The following is an 11,498-nucleotide window of genomic DNA, read 5'->3' as shown; positions in this document are numbered from 1 at the left end:
TTTATTTTATTTGTACATACTTATTCTATTTATTTTATTTTGTTAATATGTTTTGTTTTGTTCTCTGTCTCCCCCTTCTAGACTGTGAGCCTGCTGTTGGGTAGGGACCGTCTCTATATGTTGCCAACTTGTACTTCCCAAGCGCTTAGTACAGTGCTCTGCACACAGTAAGTGTTCAATAAATACGATTGAATGAATGAATGAGTGAACCACTTACTATGTGCCAGGAACTGTTCTAAGCTCGGGGCACTGTTCTAAGTGCTGGACACTGTTCCAAGTGGTGCCGTTAATACTACAACCAATGTCAATCCTCTGCCATTAATGAACGTGTATCTAACCCAGCTCTTAGACCAGGACTTGACACATAGTAAGTGCTTAACACCTATCATAAAAATAAAACAAAACAGAACAAAATAAAAAACCCCAAATGATCATTTGGTAACTTCCATAGCTATGGCTTCCCCTTTAATGGGCAATCTTAGATTGTGAGCACCCTCTGGGGAGAGGACCATGCCTAATTCCCATCCGTTATTCTCTCCCAGTGCTTAGTACAGTGCCCTGAATACAGTAAGTGCTTAGTGAATATTATTACTACTACCATCGTTTTCAGGATTTTGGCTTAGCCTGATCTTTTTGCCAAATGTCCAAGAAGATCCTTCTCTCAGATGATCTCCTTTTTTAATGGTATTTATTGAGTGCTTACTATGTGGAGAGCACTGACCTAAGGGCTTGGGAGAGTACAATACAGTAGAATTAACAGGGTTGTTCCCTTCCCATAACAAGTCTTACTCTGTCTACTGTCAGCTTCTTGTGGGCAGGGAATCTGTCTACCACTTCTGTTGCATTGTACTCTCCTAATCAATAAATTAATGTATCAATCACTCAGTTAATGGTATTTATTGAGCGCTGACTGTCTAGAGGGTTAGGAATGCCTGGGAGGGAGTGGAGGGAAGGCGAAGGGAAAGCTCAATACTTGAGGATCATTTTGACCCTGAAGGAGAGCTCTCTGTACACATCCACGGCAAAAAAGAGAGAGTCAGTTCATCCCGGAAGTGAAGTGAACAGAGAAGATCTTCCCCAGGGCGGCCTTCATGTCCTTGTTCCTCAGGCTGTAGATGAGAGGGTGCAGGGTCGGGGGCAGCACTGTGTAGAACACGGACACCAGCAGGTCCAGCGTCGATGGGGAGGATGAAGGTGGCTTCAGATGGGCAAATGCACTCGTGAAAAGAAACAGAGAGACAAGGGCGAGGTGAGGCATGCAGGTGGAGAAGACTTTGGTCCGACCCTCGGGCGCTGGCATCTTCAGCACCGCCAGGAAGATGTGGACATAAGATACGAGGATGGATACAAAGCAGCACGAAAACAAAATAACAGTAAGGACAAGAACACTGACCTCTGCTCGTGCCTCTCCAGGGCACATGAGTTTGAGCAAGTGGGGTTCTTCACAGAAGAACTGGTGGATGATGTGAGGAGCGCAAAAGTGGGAGGAAAAGGTGGTGGCCGTGTGCATCAGGGAGTAGAGACCCCCGCTGAGCCAGGAGACGGCGGCCACCTTCTTACAAAACTCTCGGTTCACAATGATGTCATAGCGCAAGGGGCAGCAGATGGCTGCATAGCGGTCATAGGACATTGCTGTGAGGATGAAAACCTCTGAACCACCAGAAAGAATCAATACAAAGACTTGTGTAGTGCACCAAAGGAAGGAGATGGATCTGCTGTTCGTCAAAGAATTGAGGATGGACTTGGGGACAGTGGCAGAGATGAGGCAGAGGTCAAGGATGGACAGGTGCCTGAGGAAAAAGTACATGGGACTGTGGAGGCGTTGGCTAAGGGAGGTGATGGTGATGATAAGGAGATTCCCCGTCAGGGCCACCAGGTAGACCAGAAGGAACAGCGCGGCATGGGCCAGCTGCAGCTCCCGGACCTACGAGAACCTCAGCAGGAGGAATTCCGTCACCATGGAGACATTGGCCATTTTCTACTTGGATTTCCTGGGAACAACGTGGACAGGAAATGAGAAAGTGGATGGTTGGAATTCATTTAAAATTCCAGCTGGATGCCCAATTTTAAAATATACTATTCTTCAACTTCTCATTCATTCATTCATTCGATCATATTTACTAAGTGCTTACTATGTACAGAGTACTGTACTAAATGTTTGTAAACTACAATTCAGCAATAGAGGCATTCCCTGCCTACACCGGGCTTGCAGTCCAGAAGGGGGACACAGACATCAAAACAAGTAAACAAACATCAATATAAATAAATAGAATTATGGATATGTACATTTATACACAAGTGCTGTGGGGCAGGAAGCCAGGGGTAGGCAAAGGGAACAAGTCAGGGCAATGCGGAAGGGAGGGGGAGCTGAGGAAAAGGGGGGCTTAGTCTGGGAAGGCCTCTTGGAGGAGGTGAGCTTTCAATAGGGATTTGAAGGGGGGAAGTGTGATTGTTTGGCGGGTTTGAAGAGAGAGGGTGTTCCAGGTGCTTAAGAAATAATTTGGGGCAAGAGAGGCAGCGTGGCCTAGTGGAAAAAGCCCAGGACTGGGGATCAGAGGACCTGGGTTCTAATCCCCATCTATTCTCCATTTATTCTCTTGCAGGAATCATTCAATCCAATGGCTTCTACTACCACCTCTTTGCAGATGATACCCAAATCTATATTTCCAGCCCTGTTGTCTCTCTCTCTCTCTTCAGTCTCGCATTTCCTGTTGCCTTCAAGACATCTCTACTTGGATGTCCTCCCACCACCTCAAGCTTAACATGTCCAAAAAGAACGCCTTGTGTCCTAATCCAAACCCTGTCCTCACCCTGTCTTTCCCATTAGTGTAGGTGGCAACACCATCCCATTGGTGGGTATGGACTGTCTCTACATTTTACCAAATTGTACTGTAAAGGACTTAGTGCAGTGCTGTGCACACAGTAAGTACTCAATAAATATGATTGAATGAATGAATGAATGCTTCCTGGCTCACAAGCCCATTGCCTTGGCATTATCCTTGACTCCCCTTTTTTATTCAACCCACATATTCAATCCATCACTAAATCCTGTTGGTCCCACCTTCACATTGCAAAAATTCACTCTTTCCTCTCCATCCGAACAGCTACCATGTTAATGCAAACACTCATCCTATCCTTCCTGTATTCCTCCATCAGTCTCCATACTGTCCTCCCAACCTTCTGTCACTTCCCACCCCAGTCCATACTTCACTCTGCTGCCCAGATCACTTTTCTACAAAAACCATCAGGACATGTCACCCCACTCATCAAGAAACTCCACTGGTTGCCCATCCAACTCTGCATCAAACAAAAACATCTCACTATTGGCTTTAAAACACTCCATCACCTTGCCCCCTCCTATCTCACCTCACTACTGTCTTACTACAATTCAGCCTGCACACTTCACCCCTCTAGTGCTAACCTTCTCACCGTGCTTGGGTCTCGCCTGTCTCACCACCGAGCACTCGTCCACATCCTGCCTCTGACCTGCAACTCCCCCCAATCTTCCACCTCAAATCTGACAGCCAACTGCTCTTCTTCCCTTCAAAGCCTAATTGAAGGCACATCTCCTTCAAGAGCCCTTCCCAGACTAAGCACCCCTATCCATTTCACCCACTTTCTTCTGCATCACCCTAACTTGCTACCTTTGTTCTTCCCCACTCCCAGTCCCACAGCAGTTACGTACATATCTATAATTTATTTATTTGTACTGATGTCTGACTTCCCCGCTCTAGACTGAAGCTCTTTGTGGGAAGGGAATGTGTCTGTTTATTGTTGTAGTGTACTCTCCCGAGAACTTTGTACTGTGCTTTGCACACAGTAAGCTCTCAGTAAATGTGATTGAACGAATGAATGAATGAATCCTGGCTTCACCACTTTTCTGTGGTCCTTCCAATTTAGACTGTGAGCTCCATGTGGGACATGTACTCTGCCCAATCTGATCATCTTGTATCATCTACCCCAGGACTTAGTGTACTTCCTGGGACATAGTAAGTGTTTACCAAGTATCTTTAAATAAGAAAACTTCCAGGAGGAGGTGACTTTTCCAAAGGGCTTTTGAAGGTGCAAGTGCTGAGGTCTGGCAGCTATGAAGTGGAAAGAGTTCTCAGGGAAGTGTGTGAACTTGGGGATAAAAGTAAGAAAGAAGAAACAGGGTGGCCTAATGGATAGAGAACGGGCTTGGAAGCCAGAAGGACCCCTATGTGCCTGCTGTGTGAACTTGGGCAAGTCACTTCACATCTCTGTGCCTCAATTTCTTCATCTGAAAAATGGGGTTTAAAACTATAAGCCCTATGTAGGACAGGGACTGTGTCCAAGCCGATTATCCTGTTTCTCCCCCAGCATTTAGGAAAATGCTTGTCACTTGGTAAGTACTTAACAAATACCACTATTATTATTATTAATAAACTAGGCACAGTGAGCTGAATATGCACAAAGAATGCAAGCTGGGGCTTTTAATCGGAGAAGAGTGCAAATAAGTAAGAGGGAGAGAGATGAAGATGGTGTCTCTTTTTGATTGTGGAGAAGAATGGGAATGTACTGAAGAGATCTGAAGAATGGGGAGTGAGGAGATACATACATAACGTACTTATTTATATTAATCTCTGTTGCTCCCCCTCTTGATTGTAAACTTGATGTGGGAAAGGAATTTATCTACCCGGTTCAGCCACTTGTCTGCTGTGTGACCTTGGGCAAGCCACTTAACTTCTCCGTGCCTTACGTCCACATCCTTACACTCTAACGTTTCCCCATGGTGTAATAAATTCTCCAATGCCCTGCAGTGGGACAAGGAAGATTCAGATGCTGGTGGTATCAAATATTTCTTTCTGCATCAGATATTTAAGAGACATCTATAAGACTGTGTTGGAAATACAATTGAGACTTTTTCCTCTTGGCTGGTTCATCACAACACTATGTTAGGAAGCATTTGAACAGTGTTAACAGCCATTGGAAAATGTTTAGTACATATTTACTATTCTTTTTATTTTGTTAATGGTGTGCATATAGCTTTAATTCTATTTGTTCTGACGATTTTGACACCTGTCTACATGTTTTGTTTTGTTGTCCGTCTCCCCCTTCTAGACTGTGAACCCGTTGTTGGGTAGGGACCCTCTTTATATGTTTCCGACTTGTACTTCCCAAGCGCTTAGCACGGTGCTTTGCACACAGTAAGTGCTCAATAAATACGATTGAATGAATGAATGAATGATCTCATCTGTAAAATGGGAATTAAGACTGTGAGCTCCACGCAGGACAACCTGATTACCTTGTATCTACTCCAGTGCTTAGAACAGTGCTTGGAACGTAGTAAACACTTACGAAATGCCACAATTTTTATTATTATTACCACCTCTATTCTATCATACTCTCCTGCACACTTAGGACTTATTTCTATATGTAATAAGTGTTCAATGAATAACATTGCTTGATTGATTTCTACCATGAAAGGTGAAAGGTAATAATAATAATAATAATAATAATAATAATAATAATAATAATGGCATTTGTTAAGCATTTAGTATGTGCGAAGCACTGTTCTAAACACTGGGAAAGATACAGGTTAATCGGGCTGTCTCACCTGGGGCTCACAGTCTCAATCCCCATTTTACAGATGAGGTAACTGAGAAACATAGAAGTTAAGTTACTTGCCCAAAGTCACACAACTGACAAATGGCGGAGCTAGGATTAGAACCCACGACCTCTGACTCCCAAACTCATGCTCTTTCCACTAAGCCATGCTGCTTTCATTCATTCATTCATTCACTCGGATTTATTGAGCACTGACTGTGTGCAGATCACTGTACTAAGCGCTTGGGAAGTACAAGTTGGCAACATATAGAGATGGTCCCTACCCAACAGTGGGCTCACAGTCTAGAAGGGGGAGACAGAGAACAAAACAAAGCATATTAACAAAATAAAATAAATAATTAAATAGAGTAATAAGTATGTACAAACATATATACATATATACAGGTGCTGTAGGGAGGAGAAGGAGGTAAGGCGGGCGGGATGGGGAGGGGGATAAAGGGGAGAGGAAGGAGGGGGCTCAGTCTGGGAAGGCCTCCTGGAGGAGGTGAGCTCTCAGTAGGGCCTTGAAGGGAGGAAGAGAGCTAGCTTGGCGGATGTGGGGAGGGAGGGAATTCCAGGCCAGGGGGATGACATGGGCCGGGGGTCGACGGCGGGACAGGCGAGAACGAAGCACGGTGAGGGGACTAGAGGCAGAGGAGTGGAGGGTGATGGCTGGGCTGTAGAAGGAGAGAAGGTAGGTGAGGTAGGAGGGGGCGAGGTGATGGAGAGCCTTGAAGCCGAGGGTGAGGAGTTTTTGCCTGTTGCGCAGGTTGATTGGTAACCACTGGAGATTTTTGAGGAGGGGAGTAACATGCCCAGAACGTTTCTGGACAAAGACAATCCGGGCAGCGGCGTGAAGTATGGATTGAAGGGGGGAGAGACAGGAGGAAGGGAGATCGGAGAGGAGGCTGATACAGTAATCCAGACGAGATAGGATGAGAGTTTGAATGAGAAGGCTAGTGGTTTGGATGGAGAGGAAAGGGCGGATCTTGGCAATGTTGCGGAGGTCAGATCGGCAGGTTTTGGTGACGGCTTGGATGTGAGGGGTGAACGAGAGAGCGGAGTCGAGGATGACACCAAGGTTGCGAGCTTGTGAGACGGGAAGGATGGTAGTGCCGTCAACAGTGATGGGAAATTTCTCTGAGGGATGAAATAATACTCATCATCATCGTTGGTATTTATTGCTTACTATGTGCAGGGAACTGTGCTAGGCGTTTGGAAGAGTATGATATAACAGAGTTGGTAGACACATTTCCTGCTTACAAGGAACTCACAGTCCAGAGAGGTAGCTTCCAGTTTAGAACTTCCAGGCTAGAACTGACAGTGCTTTCCTCTCCCATAGAAGGCGGCCACCACTCTCTAGACTTTTTTCAGGAGGTAGAAGTCTAGGAAAGATGGTTTATGACAGTCAATTCCAACGTTTGACTTCATGTCCTCCAGCTCCAGCTCCCCGTTCTTTCCACCTTAAAGAGCTGCACATCTTTTTTTTTATTATTTTTCATTGTAGCATTCTGATCTGTGATCTTTCTGGAATAGTGGACGTCCAGAGGAGGAAGCGACCACAATAGCTCTCTTGGACCAAGCCCTCGGGCTCCAAACAGGAGAATGTCTAATTGGGTTTGCCTAACATCTAGGATCATAGAGAGGGGAGGCAGAATCTCTTCAGAATCAGAGGACCCGGTTTCAAATTCACTTATTCATTCATTCATTCAATCGTATTTATTGAGCGCTTACTGTGTGCAGAGTACTGTACTAAGAGCTCGGGAAGTACAAGTCGGCAACATATAGAGAGAATTGCTACCCAATAACAGGCTCACAGTCTAGAATCCTAGATCTGCCACTTGTCTGTTGTGTGAACTTTGGCAAGTTGCTTTATTTCTGTGTGCCTCAGTTCCCTCATCTACAAAATGAGGATTCAATGTCTTAATAATAAAAAAATAGTGATGGCATTTGTTAAGTGCTTACTATGTGCCAAGCACAGTTCTAAGTGCTGGGGCAGATACAGAGTAATCAGGTTATCCCACTTGGGGCTCACGATTTTATTCCCCATTTTTCAGATGAGGTAACCGAGGCACAGAGAAATGAAATGGCTTGACCGCGGTCACACAGCAGACAAGGGGCAGAGCTGGGATTTTAACCCACGTCCTCTGACTCCTAAGCTCGTGATCTTTCCACTAAGCTGTGCTGCTTCCTCCCTCTTACTCAGAGTGTGAGCCACATATGGGACCTGATTATTTTAAATCTACCCCAGTGCTTGGTACAATGCTTGGCACATAGTAACCACCTAATAAGTACCATAATTATTATTATTATTCACCATCAATACCTGGAGAGCTTGGATCTCCAACGTCATGCCCATACAGCCTCTGCTCCTCACTCATGTCTCACTCATACCATCTCCCATCTTTCTGAGCGGAGTCTTCCCCTCATAGACCTTTGACCTTGGCAGTAAGTCCTCACCAGCCGGCACCAACTCCAGCCCCGGTCTAGGTACCCAGATTGTTTCGTTTTTAATGGTATTTGTAATGTCTTCACTATGTGCCAGACACTGTACTAAACACTGCGGTAGATACAAGTTAACCAGGTTGGATGTAGTCTCTGTCCCAGTCGAGGCTCACCAAGTCAGACGGAGGAGGATTCAATCCCCATATTCAGATGAGGAAACCGAGATACTGAGAAGTTAGGTGACTTGCCCCAAGTCACTCAGCAGAAAAGTGACGGAGATGAGATTGGAAACCAGATTCTCTGACTCCCAGGCTCATGTTCTTTCCCTAGGCTATGCTGCTTCCTGATATCCAAGGTGGAACACCGAAGAAAGAAGGACAGTATAAGCACACTCCCTGGGATCCGATTTGGGGATTGAAATTCATCCTGGAACGGGCTAAGTGGTGTTGTTCCAGAAACAGTAGAGGCAGGTATAGGGGCATAGGCTCTCTGAAGTGCCTGAAGGGGCTTTCCAGCCGCCCCACAACTCACTCAACAGCACCCTGGGGCAGTGGACGTTTGCTTGAATGATGGATACTCAAACTGTCTCCTTTGTTTGACCCGACACTCTCTGTTTGGAGTTCGAGAGCAAGGCAGAGCAGGGTCTCTGTATGGATGTAAGGGGCAAGGGGACGGTGACAATGGTTATTCATTGATTCAGGTTCTGCACTCACCAGGAGATGTGCAGTGTCGGGGTTGTCTGGGCTGTACTGATCTGGGTTGGCCTCCTTTCCTCTATAGCTCAAGGATGCTCACCCGGGGAGGGGTCAGTCTCCACATAGCCCTCAGAGTCAGCCCGCCTGGTGCTCAAGGGGATCTGCGGAACAAGAAAAAGGGGGCTGCTGGTGAACCTGAAGACAGACTCTTATAATGTCTGGTTCTAGGGCAGTGAGACAAGGACCTCTGGGAAAGAGACTTTATTGTTCCCTTACGGCCTGGGGCACAGGGACCTATGGAGGTCCAGATAGGAAGGGCAGAGCTGAGGATGCCAGTGAGCATCCTCGGGGAGTCTGGTGATTTTGTCTCCATGGAGATAAAAAAAATTGGTATTACCTGAGGGTTGTAGAGAAAGGCTGAGGGTTGTGGAGAGAGGCTACTAAAGCAGAAACAGGTCTGGGATAAATTTTTGATTATAGGTCCACTGGGGAAGGTACAAACTTTTAACAAAGCAGATTAGAAGCATGGTCTTCTCTGCTATTTTCATTACAGTCCCAACTGTGCACGTAAAATACACCTGAGATGGTTACTGTGAATTTTGCCTGTGCATGTGTACGATGATATAAATGTTGCGGCCAAATAGTTGTCGTGATTTCAGCTACAGTAGTAAGAGCAGCAGCAGAGTTTATTCATTCGTTCATTCAATTGTATGTATTGATTGCTTACTGTGTGCAAAGTACTGCACTAAGCGCTTGGGAGAGCACAATTTTACAATAGACATATTCCCTGCCCACAATGAGTAATTGTATTAACTGTGTCCACTGGGTACAAAATGCTTTACTTAGTGCTTGGGGGAGTACAATACAATAGAATTGACAGACTCGTTCATTGCCCACAGTGCTCTTACAGTCTAGCAGTGGTAATGGCATTTAATTAGTATCCACTGTCTTCAACACTGGGGTATTTACAAATCGATCAGATCGGATGCAGTCCCTGTCCCACATGACACTCACAGCCTGTAAGTAGGAGGGAGAACAGTTACTGAATCCCCATTTCGCTGTTGAGGAAACTGAAGCCCAAAAAATTTGTCATTAGCCCAAGGTCACACAACAGGCAAGTGGTGGAGCTGAATTTAGAAATCAGGTCCTTCTGACTTCCAGGGCCGTGCTGTATTCACTAGGCAACTCTGCTTCTCTGTGGAAGCAGCTTCCCACTGACAACAGTTTAAAAAAAAAAAACGTTCAGGCCATGCTTCCTCTCCCCTCAAGAACCTCCAAATGTTGCCCATCTACATTCGCATCACAAACTCCCCACCATTGACTTTAAAGCACTCAATCACCTCTCCCCTTCCTACCGCCCCTCGCTGCTCTCGTACTACAACACTTCGCTCCTCTAATGCCAACCTTCTCACTGTACCTTAAACTTATCTATCTCACTGTTGACTTCTTGCCTACGTCCTACCTCTGGCCTGGAATGCCTTCCCTCCTCGTATCAGACAATTACTCTCCCCACTTTCAATGCCTTATTGAAGGCACATCTTCTCCAAGAAGTCTTCCCTGACTAAGCCTTCTTACCTAACCCTTACTTGCTCCATTTATTCACACACACCCCCGATTCCAGCCCTACAGCAATTCTGTACACATCTGTAATTTATTTATTTATATTAATGTTGGTCTCCCCCTCTAGACTGTAAGCTCTCTGTGGGCAGGGAATGTATCTGTTGTATTGTTATATTCAACTCTCCCAAGTGCTTGGCACTGTGATTTACACGTACTAAGTGCTTAATAAGTACAATTGACTGACTGACATGCAAAGAATAATAGTCTGGAATAGGGAAGATTGGTTTCAATTTCAGAAAATATTGAATATTCTAGTATTCTAGATCTTTTTTCCCTCTCTGTCTTAGCACTTGTGGATATATGTATATTCAAATTTTTCATCCAGTGGTGTTTAGTGAGGACCTACTGAGTGCCTACTGAGTACTTTGTGCTGAAAGTACCTGGAGAATACAAAATGTATTGTCCTGCCATCAAGGAGTGTAGAATTTAATGACTCAATCAATTAGATTGATATCATTGATTTGATTGATGAATGTTTAGTCGATTATTTATCTATCTTCTGTTAGTGCTTCTTGTAGGCATACTTTGTCTCACCCTTCTATTGTACCTTCCTGACCACAGTGTGTTACACTCAAAGGGAACTTAATGAATACCTTTATTACTACTATTACTATACTACTATTGTTAATACTACTGCTACTGCTATTACTAAACTACTCCTACTGCTACTATTACTGTTACTACTATTACTACAACTATTACTTTACTACTACTGCTATTACTGCTACTACTAGTAGTAATACTACTACTATATTACTACCACCATTACTACTGCTGGTACTACTACTATTATTGCTATTACAGTGACTACTACTACTATTATAGCAACTACTATTACTACTAGTAATAGCATTACTACCTAAGAGAAACAGTATGGCCTAGTATACAAAGCACGGGCCTGGGAGTCAGTAAGAACCTGTGTTTGAATCCTACACTAGTCAGCTGTGTGTGTTTGGGCAAGACACTTCACTTCTCTGTGTCTCAGTTACCTTATCTTTAAAATAGGGATTAAGACTGTGAGCCTAATGTAGGATCCAGACTGTGTTCAATCTGATTTGTTTGTATCTACCCCAGTACTTAGTACAGTGCTGGGTACCTAATAAACGCTTAACAAATACCACAATTCTTATTATTCTTACTGCTACTATTACTGCCATTACTGCGACTATT

The 11,498-nt window shown here is 44.7% G+C and overlaps 1 pseudogene; it reads right to left on the bottom strand.

Annotated features, from left to right (window-relative positions):
• Positions 1 to 1,036: 1,036 nt before the first annotated feature.
• LOC119926598 lies at positions 1,037 to 1,975 on the bottom strand (annotated as a pseudogene).
• Between the last annotated feature and the right edge of the window lie 9,523 nt (positions 1,976 to 11,498).

This window comes from Tachyglossus aculeatus, chromosome 4 (assembly GCF_015852505.1).
Source record: "Tachyglossus aculeatus isolate mTacAcu1 chromosome 4, mTacAcu1.pri, whole genome shotgun sequence".
In the NCBI taxonomy this organism is placed as follows: domain Eukaryota; kingdom Metazoa; phylum Chordata; class Mammalia; order Monotremata; family Tachyglossidae; genus Tachyglossus; species Tachyglossus aculeatus.
This window is presented reverse-complemented; position numbering and strand designations above follow the sequence as displayed.